Source organism: Ambystoma mexicanum, chromosome 6p (assembly GCF_040938575.1).
Source record: "Ambystoma mexicanum isolate Mex_15411 chromosome 6p, UKY_AmexF1_1, whole genome shotgun sequence".
Classification (NCBI taxonomy): domain Eukaryota; kingdom Metazoa; phylum Chordata; class Amphibia; order Caudata; family Ambystomatidae; genus Ambystoma; species Ambystoma mexicanum.
This window is the reverse complement of record NC_090935.1, coordinates 1,349,192,657-1,349,213,276: the sequence shown is the minus strand read 5'-3', so window position 1 is coordinate 1,349,213,276 and position 20,620 is coordinate 1,349,192,657. Positions and strand designations below refer to the sequence as shown.

Below are 20,620 nucleotides of genomic sequence, written 5' to 3'. Positions count from 1 at the left end.
CCCTCTGTCTGGACGGCCACCTGCTGTCCCCCTAGGTAATCCACGTGTGACCCCTTCCCACCCCAGATGACCACAGGCTCTGGTGGCACAACAAACAACTCATCTGTGGGGAAACCCTGGAAATGGGCAACCAAAAGAAACAGTTGAAGTTGGACCAATTTGCCAGAACAGACCGACACCCACCACAACAGGAGGATGACCCGGCCCCTCCCATTTGGACATTTCAGCCCTCAACCAAACATTGTTGGCGCTAAAAAGTAGTACGGACAATTTGGGTGCTAAAATTGATGCGTTAACATGCAAAGTGGATGTCTCCGTGATCCAAATTGACAAACTGTGCGGCAGAATGTCGGAAGCGGAACATCGGATTGGGGACGGAGAGGATAACCTGTTTGATGTTTAGAGTTAATTGGGAGTGGGCTGTTTTGGCAGGTAGGTTGGCGTTTCTGGTGTTGGTGGGGGGGCGGTGAGGGGCAGTTGCAGTTTTATACGAGTTGGTATACAGGGTTTAGAGGGGAGGGGTGGGGGGGCCTTCTTCCAGGACCTCGGGGTCCTTTGCACGCTCAGAATTAATTAAGCACCTAACATATTATAGGATATCCAGAACGCCAAAGACCCACCCTTCAGTCACTAACCTCAGTCCTGACATAACGTGATGCATCCCCAGGGGGTAGACTCCCTCCAAAATGAACATTACTTTGGTCAAATGGAACATCCGGGAGTTCACTAATGGGAAAAAGATGTCTTATTTCAAACTATGCCAGGAATCACCACGTGAACATCCTCTGTATCCAGGAAACTCACCTAGGGAAGGAACACAAGCTCCCCGGTCTTGCTGGTTGGGGTATCCATAGATATGGCTCGTCCTATACCACCCACTCCTGGGGTGTTGCAATATATATATATACATTATTCATTGGAATTCAAGTTGTACAACATGGTAACCGAGGAGGAGGGTTGATTTCTCTTGATAGCTGGGGAAATTGTTGGGTGGTCCGTTCTATTCATAAACGTATATGGCCCTAACTACGACTGCCTGGAATTTTTCCAGACTTGCTCTGAACACCCATGTACATTCCTGAAATACAAGGTGGTAATGGCGGGGGATTTCAATACAGCCCTGTCGCTGATGCGGGACAGGTCCTCATCTGTACAGACGACCCTCACCTGAGCGGCCCTAAAATGGACGTCCATCGCAGCAGATTACGTCCTGGTTGACATCTGGCATCTCCACCACCCCGACAGTCGTGAATTGACTTTCTACTTAAGCGTACACGGGAGCTCCTCCAGGATAGATTATGTCCCCAGAAACGGCCCGGGTGTCCAATAGAGCTTTGATTTTATCCCGAACCATGTCAGACCACTCCCCAGTCCTGGTGCAGTTCACTGGTCCGATCACCCGTCCCAAACAACTCTGTTGGAAATTTAGAGCCAGAGCGCTAGAGGACATGGTATTCCGCCAAGATATTCGCCACGCCATTTCTGAATTCTTCCAACTGAGCATGGACTCTGTCTCGGAGGGTGGTCTGGGAAACGTTCAAAGTGTATATTCGTGGCTGGTGTATTTCCCAGGACGGGGGCGTCCTAAAGAATATCCGTAGAGCCATCGCCTCCAAAGAAAAAGATCTAAAAAGTATGGAGATCTGTCAAACACAGAAAGACTCCCTTGAACTTCAAGCTAGTCTGGGGTTAAGAAACGAGAGATCCGCTTGCTGATGGCCAGTGAGGAAAGATTCTTAGGTGACCCAATAGCAGCCGCTAGGTACGGGGAGGGGGGCCGTCCGAGTAGGACTCTAGCTTGAGCCATCAGGCAGGAGCGACACTGAAGGGGAATCCACCAGGGACACTGGGAGAATAAATGACACGTTCTGACAATACTATGAGAAGCTTTATGCGACCCAGTGTTCAGCAGGGCTTGATGATATTGTACAATATCTAGAAAGGATTGCCCTGGGGTGGCTGGACCTGGAGGTTGTAACACGGTTAAACGATCCCCCCTACGGATGAGGAATTCCTTAAAAGAAATTTGCTCACTTCCCAATGGTAAGGCCGGTGGGACTGCCTGCATTACTGCCGAACTATACAAAGCCTTCCCAGCCCTCCTACTCCCCCATCTACGCAGCATGGTTGAAGTGGCCAGCTCAACGGGGGTGCTCCCCGGGTCCACCAGAACAGCTCTAGTGATGGTCCTGCTTAAACCAGACAAGGACCCAAAAAAATGCTCATCATATAGGCCCCTATTGTTGGTGAATACTGACAACAAGCTCCTAGTGAAGCTTTAAGCTAACAAACTTTTACCCCACATGCCTGGCCTAGTCCTCCCAGACCAGGCAGGCTTTATACCGGGCCACTCCACACAGAACAATCTGCAGAGATTAGTCACCCTGATGCACAACGTGAACCCGGAGGTCCCAATTGCAGTAGCAGTGTTGGTTGCTGAAAAAGCATTTGACTCTGTCGAATGGCCATTTCTGTTTGAGGTCCTCCAGCGTGCCGGCATGGGTACCATGTTTTTACACTGGGTCTGGTTGCTGTACACGGCCCGTGAGCCTTGGTGTATACCAACGGTAACCAATCCGAACCTATTCATCCATCTTGAGGCACTAGACAGGGTTGCCCTTTCTCCCCCATCCTGTTCGCCCTGGCAATTGAACCAGTGGCATGCTCCCTGAGGGAATACCATGCCCATAGAGGGGTCACACTCTGCTCACACACATCTATTCTCTTTATATGTAGACAATATGTTAATATACGTTAAATACCTGCAAATCAACCTGAACCCTGTGGTAGAAGGGATCACCAAATTTGAAGCCCTATCTGGCCTCTGAATCAGCTGGACCAAATCTGAGCTACTCCCATGCACGTAGGGGTCTCCCCACAAGACATCGGCAACTCCTTTGCTTGGTGTCTGCAGGGAATCTACCTGGGCGTCTGGGTGTCCACATCCCCCGTTAGGCTATATGAGGGGAATTACATTGCCGGCCTAAAGCACTTGGAACACAGGGTGGACACTTCGGTGTGCCTTCCCATTTCCCAATCAGCTCAAATTTCACTCTCCAAGATGGTTGTCCTGCCAAAATTACTATACGTCTTTAATAATGTCCCGATATGGCCGACTGTGACCTTTTGGAACCGATTTAAAGAGCATGATGACCAAACTGATTTGGGCCGAGAAGCAACCTCGCATTTCACTAGACCCATTATGTCGACCATGCTCCCAGGGAGGATTGGATGTCCCTGACATCTTTCTATACTACTTCATAGCCCAGGTTCAATATGCCATCTGGTGGTGGTCCCCCACTGGTGACCTGCCCCACTCGCGCCTTGAGAACAATATCACACGGCCTGATGATCTCAGGGGACTCCTGTGTGCCACGCGGGAACGACACGCGAGGGCAGGAGTACAACCCTTGGATATCACCCTCAGAGCATGGGATCGCCTGGTGAAATGGGCCGGGCTGGGACAATAGTACTACCCCCCACCTCCCCTCCGGCACCATGGCCATCTATCACGTCTGAGGCCTACCACTCACACATGAGGCTATTTTCATACAACATTTCACAAATCTACAGATCCACACAATAGGAGATATTGCCCCTGAAGGCAAATTCATATCATGGGAGGACCTCAAATCCAAGGGAGTATGGACCCCCATCACGCAGCTCTTGTATTTTCAACTGCGCAAGGTATTGAGAGCCAGATGGCTGGACTTTTCAAACATGCCTCACTCATCTCCATTAATGGTGTACACTACTACACTGACATCCACCAGGAAGTTGATCTCGTCTCTATATGGTATGTTAAGTATTTCAATCAGGCGATACACCCTGGTCTCAGTCTAGTATGCAGCGCACAACCGAAATGCTTATTTTGTTATATATGTAGGTTCAATATTTGAGAGATACACCACTCCTATCACACCCCTTTTCAAATACCCCGGGTCACGATGGACCAGGAATCAGGCTGGTTGGTAAAGGTAATATTTATTTATTCAAAATTCAAATACTTTTTAATAGGGAGCAGTAATCACCAATGTGGTGACAATAACGGATAGGAATGTGAACAATGCACTTAAATTAGATAGAGATGAAGATTATTTCCTGCTTTACTGTATTTGTTTTCCGTACTAATTTATTTACTTTACCTTTACTGTCCTCTTGTAAATGGGGAGAGCTAAAGTCTCCTGCCTTGTCTAACTGTATCCTCCTGATCAACCGCATGCAACTGCAACATCCTGTAACTAGGTCTTGCAAAAGGGGAGAGCTTGTGTATCATGTCCTGCTCAAACTGTACATACCTGATCTAATGTATGTAACTGTAATGTCCTGTAACTTTATGTAAAATAATGCGCCCGGTTGCTCATGGGCCTGGCTGCACTTATAACAAATAAAACAAATACAAATACAAAATAAATTAACCCTTTAGCATCACAGATGGAAAACTCCAGAGAAATAGGAACACTTTGAATTTTTGGAAAGATAGCACTCAAGTTAGAATTTCCCCCAGCAATGTTCCCTCAACCCACAAAGAATCGATTCTAAATAGATATAAGGAAGCAGCAGGTAATCGGGAATGAGGAACAGTAAACAAAATTTGAATCCAACCTTCCCTCCTCAAACAAGAGAGAAAAACGGATTTGAAACCTACAATGTTAAAATGACACTCGAAAATGGCTGAATAAAACAAAAAGTGTGCAAAAATCCCTAAATCAGTAAAGATTTCTATGGGAGCAACATTGACAAGATACTAGCAGTCCTAAGCAATAGTGAGCAAAAGCATACAATTATAAAATGAATGGAAGGTTTAAAACAATTGATAGTAGAAATAACATGTGTAAAACTTAGCAAAAATGTTGATTCCCGCCTAAATCTAATCAAACGGTTTTCAATGAAAACGGATGAAATTCACTGATTTTGAGTGCGGTTTGGGTTGGGCTGTAGCTATAGGTCTTAGGTATAATCAAGAATTGAAATGAGGTCTCTAGCTATTAAACGGAGGGAGATATGCAATGTAGAATAAGAGGCGTTTTTAGAAAAAGAGGGTATTGAAAACAGAAACAGAAAAGAAACTCAGTTTGGACAAGAAAATATGTACTATAGTTTTACTCTATACTGGAGCATTCAGGCTAGAATACCAAAGAGGGACACAGTAAGCTCTAGAGTTGATTCATGACTTCAAACCCAGATCCCCAGCGCCCGCCCTGGCGGAACCAGTCGGATCACTCGAAATAGGATTGATAGTTTAGGATTTACACAAGATAAAAATGACTAAAGAAATGGCGCTATCAAGGACAGGGTTGCAATAAGGATTCTGACAATGTTACAATTTATTAAGGTAAGGATAGGATGGTTTAGAGATTGGGATAGGGCAAGGCAAGGTATGCTATGGTTTTCTATGATTCCTATTAATACTTACAGTGCACTTTAATTTAGGATTTTGGACCGTCAAGGATTCTGGTCACCACACGGATCTGGTCTGACACAGGACAGCTGGGCAAAGCTGGCGGGATAGGATCAGCTGGGCCGTTCTGCTCACCGGACTGCATTTGATTGGCACCTCTGGTCACTGGATACTAAAGATTTTCTAGGATGGCAGGTTTACTGCAGGCATGCATCTAGTAACAGCAGGCTGGATCAGGATGCTTCCCTTGGGTTTTTGGTATTTATTTTTTATTTGAGGCCTACCTGAAGCAGGATCAGCAATTGCTTGGCCTTGTGTTTGGATCTGGAGTTTAGATGGATAGATGCAAGATGAAGACAGGATCAGAAAGGAACAGGACACTGGCGTAGGAATCGGGAATCATTGTGTGTCCTGTGTGCTGTCGGGGGCCCTTATTTATCATGCCAGATGACATCACTACCGAATATGACCAGGGCGGGCTTACTACTCCCGCCTCTAATAACAGGATTGGGCAAAGTAGAAGTCTCCTCCTAGCTCTTCGCTGATTGGATCACAGAAAAAGGATGTCATGTTTATGGGGTGATTTTTTACAGTGTTTAGAAACCTCCCCTAGCTACTGGAATAAAAATCTAATTTTGCCACAAACACACATTTATGCAGTTGCAACATCTGAGAAAATCAGATACACAGGTTACATATTTTGTACGTCATATTTCAATCCAAACCCCAAGTCTGTGGGACCTGGTTTTGCCTTGCTGACACATTTTGGTAATCTTAAACATGACAGAATTGGCCTAAAATTCCCCAATTTTGTACACAGATGCGCATTTACCCCAGGGATGTGTGCACAAAATGTTATGTTCGCAACATCAATACTTTCCCCATAATATGTCATTTTTTATAACTTCTGTTCCTTATGCAGTAATGAGTTCTACCGAGTTTTCATAGAAAGAGCATAAAATTAGATTTAGACTACAAACTTTTCATATTTTTCCTAATTCTTGCTGAAAAGTTAAACACCTTTTAAAGTTCAGTTACAAAATTGCCTTTAAAACCAAAAGGAAGTCCATTGTCACTTGATCAGTTTTTTCTTTTTTTCCCCCCCAACTGCTGTCAATTGTCAGTTTCTTTGAAGCAGGATGAGGGCTCTCTCTCTTGATTGAAGGAGTTATTGCCCCTTGCACTTGAAAGGTGAGAGTCTCAACCTGCTATTGTCCCAGCCTGGAGCAAAGACGAATGTCTGATGAGTTTGTGAAGTTTGTTTGTCCTGGTGCATTCAAATTCTTTCAAGCTGGCAATTAGCACTTTCCTGTGCCAGAAGTTTGAGGTGTCACCCTTTCGCAAGGCTAGCAACTGGCACAGCAAGTTTTTTTTTTAAATATACTTTGCCAACTTGGCCTATAAGTTTTAGCTTCTATTTTCTCATTTTACATCTTGATTTAAACCTGTGGAGTCAAAACAGATTATAGATGTACTTTTACCAGCAACAAATCCTTTTGCATTGCTAAGTAAGCAGGCCTTCACACAACAATTAACTTTTAAATAGGCAATTTTCTCTCTTCAGCCAGAAAAGGCACATTTTACGATTTCTTTAAATTTGTTTTTCATCTCCAGCAAATACGCACTTTATGCAGATATTGTTCTTTTCTTAGGTGCTGGAGTTGTTTTCCAGCATGGATACATTTAAACAGGCATCTATTTAGAGTCTTTCTCTGAACAGCTGATTTTTAGATACTTTTGCAAAGAAAATGGATGTGTTTCCTGTGTAAAATGAAAACAAAGCCCCTGGTTGATTTTTCAAAGATACTTTTGACAGGAGCTGTCATTCAAGAATTAGGCCCGGTTCTGCTGAGACACAATGGATGATCCTGGGCATTGCAGGGCCTTTTTAATCACAGTGGTTCATAAGACCTGGATGAGTTTAGCGCCAAGCAGCACTTTTAAGGGTTGAAAAAGGTGTCATTTTAAAGAGGCATTTTGGGTTTTCAGCAAAGTAATGCTGCCTCTTACACTTCACTCCATGTTAAATGTTATTATTATTAATTCCATGTTAAATGTTGCAGAGCACAGTGGCACACTCCTGCAGTGTGTGCTCTGTTCCAACCCCCCCCCCCCTGAAATGTGTGTGGCAGGGTGGTGTAGCCATTTTTCTGGTGGTTGCAAAAACGCAGTTTTGAGATCCTGGCGCACAGGAGTCAGCGCAGCCATTTTGCCATTTCTTGCACTACTGCAGCAAAGTGATGTAGTATAGCATAGCTGAGTGGGTCAATATATCCCACAGGTATGGCCCTGGCCATCAGACCCCCAACTCCAGTCCACTATAGAGACAAATGGGAAGGCGACTTGGGGAATAAACTGTTGGACGACCAGTGGAGCTTAATATGTGCCCAGATCAAATCCATTTCCAATAACAATAGATTCTGCCTGATCCATGTCAAATTCCTGCACCAGATGTATTACTCTCCTCTTAGTCTGCACAAGTGGTTCCCACTCAGACCTCCGACTTGTAAGAGGTGTCACAGGCTCCAGAAGATTTTTACCACGTCACCTGGCTCTGCCCTCAGGTTCAGTCTTTATGGTCGGGCATAGCTGAAGCAATGTTGAATATGAGGTTCCATGTGTTAATATCCCCTCAAAAATATCACCATATTTTTGTGCTGATATTAAGGCATAGAACCTGTGGGGGACTCCCCTGCAACCCCCACATTATTTTTAATTATTTTTAAAGGAGTGGTCACCCACCCGTCAAGGTGCGGTATGAACTGGGACCACAATCCATGGACAGTTCACTAATGTTGATGATGCCGTGCGCTTCACAGAGACTGGTAATTTATCTGCAAGTCGAATTGTATGTAAACGAAGGAAGAAGTAGGGAGGGATGCCCGAAGCCCCTAGTTGGTATTATTATGTACTGTTTAATATGCAAAATTTTATAAAACACTGTTTTAAAAAAAAGAACCCAATGGGGAAGGAGTCAGTCCGAAGACCTTAGACATACTCCCCAAAGGTAATACACATTCCGGACCATTTTACAAGGACGCCCAGCAACCCTGAAAGGCTGGAGGAAGCCAGAAAAGAGGATAAACCAGGAGGAAGCAAATTTACTGCTGCTGGGAGAAATCTGGAGACCACAAACTTTAACGAGGTTGCCTGCCTGTATCAGCAGAAGCTCTGCTAGATACTATGCAGTGAGTATGTGTCAGTGGCAAAAAGGAGGTGGAGCCCACAGCAAGATTTTTCCCCAGAAACCTGGGCTCTTTCAAGAGAATCCTGAGATGCATAAGAAAGAGACACCCTGGCCAGAAGGGTAATAATATCATTTGGTTGACAAAAACCCTGACAGGTGGCATGGAGGGGGTAACTCTACACCTCGATGAGACAGAAAGCGCGTCTGTTGAAGTGAAGGATGCCACCATCCCAAGCCTAAAGGCAGGAGAATGAGTGGGTGTCCTATAAGAGGATTGTGTGCTGAGAAAAGAAGGTCGACAGAGAGGTCTAGAATAGAGAAGACTGAGCTGGGTCTAGAGAAGAGAGAGACTGGAGAGGGCTTTGAGCAGAGAAAGGCCACAGAGTTGTCTAGGAGCACAGAATAACCATAGCAGTGGGTCTGGAGAAGCCAGGTGACATTGGAGAGGTTGAAACCATGATAATGCCTTGGCGGGGTTTCCCAGGGAAACATAATTGGTATTTGTCGGCTAGGGCGGGACATTTATAGATTAGGCTCGTGGAACTTGTCAGACAAAACTTGGAAAAATGTTCTTGAAAGAATATGGTCAGCCAGAAGGCTTAAAACAAATGAAGAATACTTTTCGGCTTTATCAGATCACTGCAGCAGGCCTGTAAAAGCCAGTCCTGCTGTTCTGTCCTTGGGCCTGTCTCAGGTGAGTGCTCCCCTTCCATTTTGGCCTTTGCCCCCCCTTTTCTCTCTCTTTCATTTCTGCTCCACCTTTCCCCCGTGTTTGATGGCTACTTCATTACCCCCCACCCGATGCACTTTGGCTGCATATATATATATATATATATATATCTCCTCCTCTTTTGTTTCTCTTTGCCCTCCTTTTGCTCGTTTCTTGGCCCTCTTCCCCTATCTGATGCAGTTTGTTGCCCAGGTCCCCCTCTGCAATGCTGCTATCACGCCCCCTGCCCATTATTGTTCTAGTTGCATTTTGCAACCCCACTAGCTGCTTCTGCAGGGCCAACTTGCTTGGATCACTGCAGCAGGCCCGTGAAAGCAGGTCCTGCTGCTGCATCCTTGGGCCTGCCTCAGGTGAATGCTCCCCCATCAATTTCAGCCTTTGCTCCCCCATTTCTCTTACATTCTCTGTCCCTGTCCTCTACCCTTCTTCCTGGCTCGTCCCGGTTTCCTGCACCCATAACCCCCACAACCCCCATTGGCTGCTGATATCCCTATTAGTACAACAACCCGGGCAGCCCTTCTGCATGTGGCAGCCCCATTGGCCAATGGCCCGAGGCAAAGGGTATCACCTAAAGAAGTAGCTCCAGTTCATGTTGGCCCGTGTTCACCTATGAAGCATGCAGCTGTCAACCAGCAGCAACTGACAAGGTAAGAGGGGTCTGTGTGGGGAATACAGCAATTACTGTATTACAGAATGCCCTACTGACCCCCTCAGCTTCCTAACATAGTTTACCAAGGTCTGCTAGATAGCAAGTCATATTCCTATCACTGCTGCATTAATTACCAATTATTTAACTCTTGGGTCCCCAACTTAGGCGCTCTCTGCAAATCTAGGTGTTACTGCATTTACTGTGACAGTCTGATTCCAGGGTTGGGAGTTGTGGTGCACTTGGATGGATTTCAGGGGTGGGCATCATGGTGCAGTTGGGTGAACTTCGGAGTTGGGAGATGTGATGCACTTGGATGGATTTTCAATGGGGGGGAGGAGTGACACACTTTCATTGATTCCTTGTGTGGGGGTGCACTTGGGTGTATTTTGTGGGGGGGAGCAGTGCTGTACTTTGATGGATGTCTATGGTGGGAGATGTGGAGCACTTTGATGGATTTCCAGGACTTTCATCAACAATCCGTGCTAACAAAGTCACTCCTCTGCATAAACATCTTAAATGATGGAGTTAACAGAACCAGACCCCTACAACACCACAGTTTGCATGTACATCACAACACCACACCACAACAACTAAACGAACCACAACAGCACATGTTGCCCAACTTCCGATCATCATATTTATGCTCAGTGAATGGTGGTTCTGAACTGAAGCTGCCCACAGCACATCCCAGCTCTCTCGCTCTTTTCCCACTTAACCCTACTAACCATTCACCCTCCCTCCTTACATTACAGATCTGCCTGAGCCCCTGGAAACCACACAAGTGGCATTGGTGTGCTGTATAAAATCCTTTAAAATGTATGGTTGCCATCACCTTTTGAACTTTGTGTGATCAACTAGGCGAACCAGCGACTTCTTAAGGTTATGTATAAGTATTTTATTTTAATTGGAATCCGTTTCCTAAGGTTCTGTGGACAACTTGGAGAACCCCCACCCCCTTGTGCTGTGCCATCCTTGACACAATTTTACAGATTTACTCTTTATTTCTAGATTCTTACCCTAGCTCCTATATGCGTTTTACAGCTCAAATCTTGACCTACCAGTAGTTAATGAAATCATCGAACTTGGCAAGTTGTCCTCTCGTGTGTCATCACTCAAACCTTCAACAGACAATAACAGCACTACTAAAGGTTCTTCGGAAGCCCTCTGGTGAGAGGTTCAAGAAGAAAACACTTCTAACAACGTTAACTTAATTTGCAACAGAACTGGAGGCAGAGTGGGCAGCAAATGGAAGGAGGGCCCATGAAAGCAGGAGAGATGTCAGCAAGTTTGTGGGGCTGTGGGGAAAATTGGATACTTTGAGGACTGGGTTCTATGGCACAGCACTTTCTTTCTTCCAGGGCCCAGAGAAGCTCCTATAAGGTGGGCTGTTCTTTCAGACAGCACCACTAACCATGAAAGCGAAGCAGGTTTCCAGGCTGATGAGTTCTTCAGGTATTGAGTGACCTTCAAGGTCTGAGCACAGGGAAAGGGAAAAGGTGCATAGAAGTTATGCAGAAAACCCTCAGAGAAATGATGAGCAAGTTTGTGGAGCCTCTCTAACCGGTCTGGTATAAAAACACTTGCACATGAACATGAGCTAGGACTGGTCGGTATTAGAGTTTGGAGGAATCGTTCCAATGCAGGTGTACTAAGCTCACGTGAAGCTTAGGCTGAGTATTAGAAGAAGTACGAGCGAGGCAGCGGCTGGGTATTCCAGAAGCAGCAAGCAGCAGGGAAGAAAGCAGAAAAAAGGGTGCAGGGACCGTTGTTAATGTCAGCCACGTATTTACAGTCCCTTGGCTTTTCGCAGATTGGTTTTAGCTGCTTTTTCAGCATCTAGTCTTTTAGCAACCTCCTGTGCAGCCGGGGCAGAACTACAAGATGGTGCAAGTGCAGGTAGTTACTCGGGATGTGCACCCATCAGGCAAAAGAACCACCACACCGATGGAGGCATGGTAGTGGTTTATCTATGCAAAGGAAATAGATTGCTCAAATACCCTTGAGCATGACGGGTGCATTTATTTATTTATTTTTCCCATTTGTAAAGCGCCTAAACCCGCAGGCATCAGGGCACTGTTGCAACCGATTACATGATACAAAAGATTTCTAAGACATTAAGGAAACAAATTACAAGCAGATAATTTCCCCAGGTTAAGGAGAGATTAGGCAAATAACCAAGATGTCAGAGCTTTCCAGAAGGCCCAGTATGAGTCCTCTGCTCTTAGTTCTGTGGGCAGGGAATTCCAGTCGTTTACTGCTACTGCTGGGAAGCTTACCCCACTCTTTTGGCTCTTTTCACTTTTGGAATGGCTAATTTGTGGACATGAAAGGATCTTGCAGGTCTGTTAGATTTAGATCTCTTGATTTTTCCGTGCCGAGTATTGTGGGGTGGTTTTGCTCAAACATTTGTGGGTAATAGAGAGAGTCTTGAAGATAATCCTTTCCCTGACGGGGAGCCAGTGAGCCTTTTTCCTAGCAGCTGTGATGTGGTCCTTTATGGGATGTTCTGTGCTGCTCGGAGGGCGTTATTCTGTATTACTTGTAGTTTGTTCATGTTCCATTTATAATTTCCCACAAATGGGATGTTGCAGTAATCTAGTATTGCACCTGTGATTGCTCGGGCAATAGTCATGCTTTCTGTGGTAAGGAATTGTCTTGTGCGTTGATGAGCTTAGTAGCGTAAACTGCTGAGGAACCTACAGCACTGACTTGTTTATTGAGGGAAAGGGAGGCATCCACGTGTACACCTTGTTTTTACTGCATCTGAGACAGAAATCTGGATTCCATCTATCAAGAATGAAGTGAATTGTGGGCTGAGTTCTTTTTTTAGCACTGCAAAAGAGCCCACCAGCAGAATCTCTGTCTTATCGTCATTCAGGCACGAGTAATTGGTCGCCATCCAAGCCTGGATTGTGGAGTATACTTGGTTGAGCATAAGAGAGTCTTTATCATAAGCGCCTGACGGAGGTAGAAGGACATGGGTGCCACTGACACATAATCACTGCATAGTATCTAGCAGAACTTTTGCTGATAATTATCAGCAGGCAGGCTACCTCATTAACGTTTGTGGTCTCCAGATTACTCACAGGAGCAGTAAATTGCAAGTCTGCTTCTTCCTGCCTTATCCTCTTTTCTGGCTTCCTCCAGTCTTTCATTTACACCAGGGTTGCTGGGTGTCCTTGTAAGATGGCCCGGAATGTGTCTTACCTTTGAGGAGTATGTTTAAGGTCTTCGGACTGGCTCCTTCCCCACTGGGTTCTTTTTTTTAAAAACTGTTTTTATAAGATTTTTCATATTAAACAGTCCATAATAATACCAACTAGGGCTTCGTGCAACCCCCCCTCCCTCCTCCCACCTACTTCTTCCATCTTTTACATACAATTTGACTTGCACACAAATTAACACAGTCTCTGTGAAGCGCACAGGACCATCAACATTAGTGAATTGTACATGGATTGTGGTCCCAGTCGATACCACATCTTGAGGGAGCTTTAAAGTTTCAGGTCCCTCAGTCGTGGGTGATCACAGGGGGTAAAGCCCGTTGGGGGGAAAGGGAGGCTATCAGGAGTGCCATGAGATACTTGTACATTGATGTCGGTTTCATGATCTACCTCCCTGGACATATAGCTCCTAAAGGCTACCCAGTAGTCCCTAGGTTTGCTGTTAGGTGGAAGCGTCAAATTGTACTGTCTCCCTCCGCTCACAACTCGACATAAGTCTTGGTCTGTTGATGTGTCTGTAAATGAAATGCAGTATACTGTAGCACTTGGAAGCCTAATAGTCTTGCTAACTCATGTCGAAACCTGCAATACCTGGCTAAAAACTGTGGTCCTTGGTCAGTCATCTCGTTAAGAAATCCATGTAGGCAAACCACGTGTTGGATGAAGTGGAAATCGAGTCTCTTCTGACGGCCCGGTGCTTAAGGCTTCAAGGTGAACACTCTTGGTGTTAGTATCCATGATTAGCAAAATGACCATCATCTTCTTGGAAGGGAAAAAATGCATTACAAAATGTGCATGGTGCTCTTTCCCCAGTGTCCACTGGTAGGTGCAAGATGCCTCTGAGGGCCCGTTTATTGGTTGTCTGTTTTCATGGTTGTATTCTTTGATGTCTTTGCATTTCTGAGGCCACCGTCAGAACCAATGGACTGTTCAGCAGGTTTGTCTGATGTCCACCTTAAGAACTTTTTTGGCACCGCCACAGGGGTACCTCCTATGTACCTTTTGGGTGGTACATAGTCCACCATGAAGGCTTATGTCAGTCCACAGAGCCAAATACTGATGTGACCTGTGGAGTAAAGATCGTTAATGGCATCCCTTTAGTATTTCTGGCTGGACAAAGCATCAGCTTTATAATGTAATTTACCAGGATGATAAGATTAATGTGAATGAAGGAAATAAATAACATCCACCTGGCGTGTTTTTGAATCGGGCACTAGGCGTCTCTCTAAAAGGTAGAGTTCTTGTCAATACTGACAATTGATTTGATGAACCCTCCAAATAATCACGAGTGGTTTGAATCCTTCTTTAATGGCCAGTATCTCATTGTTGTATATTAGGTAGTTCCATTCAGCCAGACGTAAGTGCTTGGGAAAACACACTATGGAGTGCAGCATCCCATCCTTACCTTTTTATGATAGTATCATCTCAGTGATGGTATTGGATGAATCTGTCTCCATCACACACGTTTTAGTATTATTGTGTTGAATAAGAAGAGCCAAAAGGCAGAAGACCTCCCCTGAGTTAATCAAATGTGCTCTGGGTCACTGGCTGCCACACAAACGCCACACTTTGTTTTGTGTGAGTTGAGTGAGTGACCTAGACACTGCTTAATAGTCCTTAATTAAGGGACAGTAAACATTTGCCAACCATAGGAACCTTTGTGTGTCAGTCACTGAGCATGGCTGGGGCCATTCTATCACGTCTCCGATAGACCAGAAGACGATCTGCCCTCTATTGGGTCTGAGTATGTACTCTAAGAACTCCACTACTTGGACATGGAACAGCCATGTCAAGAGTTTGGTGCAAGTGCTGCATATCTGTGTTTCTGCAGGTTCCCTCATGCACAGAGTTGGTGTTCCAGAAGATCTCGTGAATACATCAGGATCTAGTCGCACTGCCAGGAAAGACACAATCCCATCCAGAAACAAATCCGATATGAAATGTTGGAATGCCGCAGGAGCACTGCACAACCTGAATGGCAGAACAGTGTACTAATAGTGTCCATATTTGGTTTTGAAGGCTCCTTGCATTCTCACATCTCAATCAAGCTGTTTGCATCTTGAAGATCCAACTTGGTAAAGCATTTTGCAGCGCATACATGGGTAATAAGGGGCGGAATCAACAGTCACGGACAATGATCCCTCACTGTAGTCTTTACGGGCCTTCGATTTCCTGTCTTCTTTTTCAACTAAGGTAGGGGGTAGACCAGATAAAGCATTCTTTCTGGGTGTCTCCCATGTATTCCTTTACAATGATTTATTCCTGAACCCTGAGGGATTAGTTGATCGGGTACCAGATCAGATGGGCAGTCATATGGTCAGTGAGGTGGTAGTTTATCCACTTCAGCCATAAAGAGAGATCCTCAAAGTCTTAGTATTCAGTCGGAGTTGGTTAATTACTGCAACTGCGTCTTCAATTCTGATTACCAGGGTGACCCCATCCTGCTATCGCTTAGTCCAACAGGTCCTCTGTCCTTACTTTGTGGTGAGATGGACACTTTGCAAATGACGCTTGACGATGGCATTGTGGCGAGTCAGCCAAGGCATGCTCAATATGATGTTCAGTTGCAGAGTATGAACCAAACTGGATTTATTCTTGATGCGTAATGCTCCAGTGGCGTGTCTAACGCTACCAGATTTCAAAGGCGAACCGTTAACGGAATGCACTGTTTCCAGAGTAGTCTTCAGTAACCTGGATATGGAATATTGTGCTTACTCAAGGTCCATGTAGTACCCATCTCCACGGAATCTCCAAAGACGCAACCTGGAGTAGTTCAAGTATTTCCCGAAATGTCAATGGTAGATCCACATCAGGAGTGGCTTTGTCCACGGGTCCATTATTTGAAAAGCCTCGAAGATATTGACAACTACTCACAAGAGGGCCTGCTTTCCCTTCCGAACAGATGACAAAAAAGTAAGTGTCCTTTATTATTGGGCACTCCCCTCCCCTGAACACCACATGGACTAACAATATAGTCCATCAAGTCTTGCTGTAGTAGTTACAAATACTTGAGGATGGTTGTAAAAAAGCAAATTAATTAATATATACAATATATGTAAGTTGTATTCGTTATTTTTTCACAGAAGTAGTTTTCACAAAGGTAGTGTTCCAACAAAAAATAAGTGTAAACAGAGCTCAACGCGTTTCGGGAATCGTAATCCCTTCATCAGGAGCAAAATAGTCGTATAGTTCATGTACTTGTATCAATCTTCAAGCTTCAACTCTCATCTACAAAGAAAATTAAATGTACGAGTGAGTATAGCATCACTAGTGGTGAAATAATTACATTACACTCAGTATATATAATTGCATCACCTTGTTGATGTGAGGTCCTTTTTTGACTGTATTCCCACACTGGGAAAAGGAGAGAGTTGGCGGTGTCATCTCTTTGATTCTAGGGAGAGTAATACATTGAGTTTATGCTATTGCTACATGATATATCAAATGGGGTCCAACAGTAATGGTTAAATAAACAAATGTAAGGAATCCTACCTGTAATTTTAGAATTGCTGCATACTCATGAAGTATAAGGACTAGTCACAACTCCACATCAAGTGTCCAATCTTCAAAAAATAAAATGAAGTGTTTTTCAAACGTGTGACTCATGTAACACATGCAGAGGTCAGTGTACAGGGAGACAAAGTTAAAGCACAGATACTAGAGGTGCCAAGCCTTAGCACTTTTAGTAAAACGATACAAGGGACCACATGTAGTTAAAAGGTAGTATCAAATTTTAATAACGGAAAAATCGTAAATTTTAAAACGTTCAATTGAATTAATTAGTCAGGATTACAAAAACGTATTATTAATATCACTTCTAATGTGTAAAGCCACACAACAATAGGAAATACGTAACGGGCTTGGATACCCAGTTTACAGAGATGTTATTCACAAAATACGACCACTGTGGGTACTTGTTATCTAAATAGCCACTGAACACTCACTACAGGCTCCTCCGTGCGCGTCAGACCGCGACACTTCTCACTCCCGCATTTGGTAAGTGTCATGGGGTTCTCTCTCGATTACCGGTTCCCGGTTACCGCTCATATGTTTTGATCTGTCCTTGAGTAAACGCGCTGATACTTACAGAATTCGCTCTGTTTGTATCTCCCTGTATTAGTGCGGACCGCGAAGTTTCACCAACGCCGACAACTGCAGGTAATAAACCAATGCTGTGCCCTTCACTTCTTTGCACGCTAGAGCTCCACTTTAAGTCACCGCGGTAGTCCTTCATGGGGAGCCACCCTGCACATTCTGACTTAGTGTAGATAATGTGTACCACCCGGGCTTAGTTTAGGTGCCGAGTCCCTCCACCTTACGAGTGGGGCTAATTGTTTATAAGTAACTATCGTGAACCTAGGCACCCGCTTTTTTCGGTGCATTGGATTTCATCTTTCTTCCCTTCCCTCCTCTTCTCCGCTTCATCAGGTTTCCTACCCCCATACAATACGAGCTGCTTGCTTAAAATCCACTCCCTGTAATTGCTGTTGCACTTTATGTACTAATGGGCTTTGTGAGATTTAAGCTGTATCTCTAGCTGAAGTGTGTTTTTTCACTTCCCTCATAGGGTAGCGATGTTCGCCCTCCCGCACCTACTAATCTAAGTAGAGAGCGCCCACCCGCACCATGATAGGTAACTTTATCCTTGATTGTTGTCGAGCTCATTTTTTCGAGCACCCCAAAGGACTGAGTTATTTAGTAGCTAACCCTTTGATGATTGTTTTTTATCTTCCACAGGTGCTTTGATACGATAATTGTATTGTGTATTACTCCTCTTGTCAAATAGGCCATACTGTAAAATACTTACCTCCTGATGAATGTTCCACACTTTGTCATACGGAACAGAAACATGTCGAGACTTATCTCTGGACCTTAAACAGGGATTCTAACTCATGACACATCGATCCATTTCTGGATGGGTACCAAACTATTTAGATAACAAGTACCCACGGTGGTCGTATTTTGTGAATAACATCTCTGTAAACTGGGTATCCAAGCCTGTTACGTATTTCCTATTGTTGTGTGGCTTTACACATTAGAAGTGATATTAATAATACGTTTTTGTAATCCTGACTAATTCAATTGAACGTTTTAAAATTTACGATTTTTCCGTTATTAAAATTTGATACTACCTTTTAACTACATGTGGTCCCTTGTATCGTTTTACTAAAAGTGCTAAGGCTTGGCACCTCTAGTATCTGTGCTTTAACTTTGTCTCCCTATACACTGACTCTTATCCTCCCGGATATAGACAAAGTATACACTGCTAATCCCAATTAGACAGTAGTATACCGGGCTTCCTCCCCTTGTATGTGACACATGCAGAGGTGCCATAGTGCTTTGAATATTCGATTAAAGGCGCTGTCTTGCCTAATAAAGAGAGATGTGTTGCGAGATTCAAAGATGTTATAGGAAGTCAATATCAAGCGTGTCTTCAGGATATGGAGATATAGAGCTATTAGCCTTGCTCGTGCTCCATAGAGAATAGCATCACGAAATGATATACTGCTTTCAAAATAGTGATAACACGGTAGCGTGAAATGAGTGTGCTTACCAGCAAACGGAGCATTCGCGAATGTTCGTTTGAGAGCAGAGAAGCTCTCTAGGAACAAATTCATGCGTTAAAAATGACGTTGGGCGTCCGCGGGTGGACCCGCTGATGGCATAGGTAAACATTGCGAATACGGCTAGTCTGGTGCCTGTCACGGAACTTTAACATTCTTTTTCTTTGTGACTGGAATAAAAATCTTTAGTGACCTGCTTGATCGTATGAAAAAAATATAGTTAACTGAAAAGAATAGGGTATCTGAAAAAAATGTGTTCAACCAATAAAACGTGTTACTTGCAATATTTGAGAAAGCCCTTGGGCCAGTGGAGAGTGGATATGTCATTCTGAAACATTTCAGTATGCAGTTGTGACATCGGTTAGCAAGTGTGGTATCGTGTTACAAAATCATACCCACTATTATCAAGCAATGCAAGGTATTATATTCAGATGTGGAAAGACAGTCCTGTTCATGCCCATGTTTACATTACAATCGTACACTAGTCGGAGTGCTCATTTGAACCGTCCACATATATATTCTATCTAATGCATTTTGATAGTTCAATATGTCTGGCATAGAATATTAGACAGTTTTCACATTAGCAGTTACAAAGATGATATTGATAGGCAGAAATACATGTAGTACCCTTGGGGAACACTACATGCAATCAAGACTGCAAGTGTCTGTACAATTTCACCTTTGGTACAAGCCTCTACTACACAGTTATGTGGTAGTAGTGGCTGAGCAGCCAGACTTATCTCAAGTGTTGAGTGAGCAGTAGAACAAGTTACACAAAGGGCCAACAAATACAGTGATTCAAACAAACACTCAAGGTTTCTTGGTAAAAGAATATACATTTATTTACACAGTCAGTTGGAAAACATTCCACTAGTAAGAGCAGCTCAATATCACACATTAGTATACTACAAATACACAACCAATAAGTTACTGAACAAGTTCAGCTCCCCTGAAGTGGGAGCAGAATGGCACTTCAGTTACTTTAAAAAGGGGTAAAAAGACAAGGTTATAAGAATCAATAGCACAAATACTTTCATAGGCAGGACAAATGGTTTCAGTTAACTACAACCAGCAATTCAATTCACAGGCCTGGGCCAAAGTCAATCTACAGAGTCTGTGTAAGTCTTTAACACAGGTTTTAGAAGAATTTGGTCAGGCGAAAAGTTAGACGAATGTTTAGGGAAGGACAAGCCTACGAAGTCGGGAAAGTTTCACAAACTTTCACCGTGGCCGAAAAGATTTCCGGACCGCGTTTGCACAGTACCTTGAAAGTGAAGAAGAGCTGTAACTGAGGCAGTTGTTCCTGGCATTCCGAGCAGATCTCGCTGTTCCCGAGCTTCAGTCGTGGGGAGAAAAGGAGCATGTCGGGAGTTTCTTGCACTGCCCAGGGTTGAGGCCACAAGCTTGGCAAACATCAGTTTAAGGTCTGAGTGCCTTAAAGACTACAAAATGTTATCCTTCCCACTGGCTTTCTGGTTTTCTACAGCACTCTGCAGAAAATTCGACCAGGAGGGGATGGTATCAGGTGGCTTATGAGTTGGTTGTTCCCACCAAACTCAAGTGAAGAAGTTAACCTTGAAGGGCTTCTCTGTCGATGGAGTTTCAGGCAATTCGGGCCTGCAGCAGGGCTTCACCGGTCGTCCAGGAGTTGCAGCAGTCCTCTTCCTTCAGCTCGTCTTCGGGTCTTTCGTTCCAGTGGTCGACTCTGCTTTCCAAGCCCCAGAGACCTGCTTTTAAACAGTTTTCCCCCCATTCATGCCAGCCTGGATGTCACTCAGACAGCAGGGTGGCTGTCCGTGCCGGACAGCCAGCCGGCCAATCACGCCAGAGTGCATTCAGGTCTCTTAGGAGACTAAGCACAGGGAGTT

General features: G+C 44.4%; 1 protein-coding gene across 1 annotated transcript in view; it reads right to left on the bottom strand.

The window, feature by feature from the left end:
- Positions 1 to 20,620, bottom strand: part of LOC138510407 (acyl-coenzyme A amino acid N-acyltransferase 1-like) — a 727,070-nt gene that overhangs the window by 698,338 nt on the left and 8,112 nt on the right. The window lies entirely within an intron of this gene.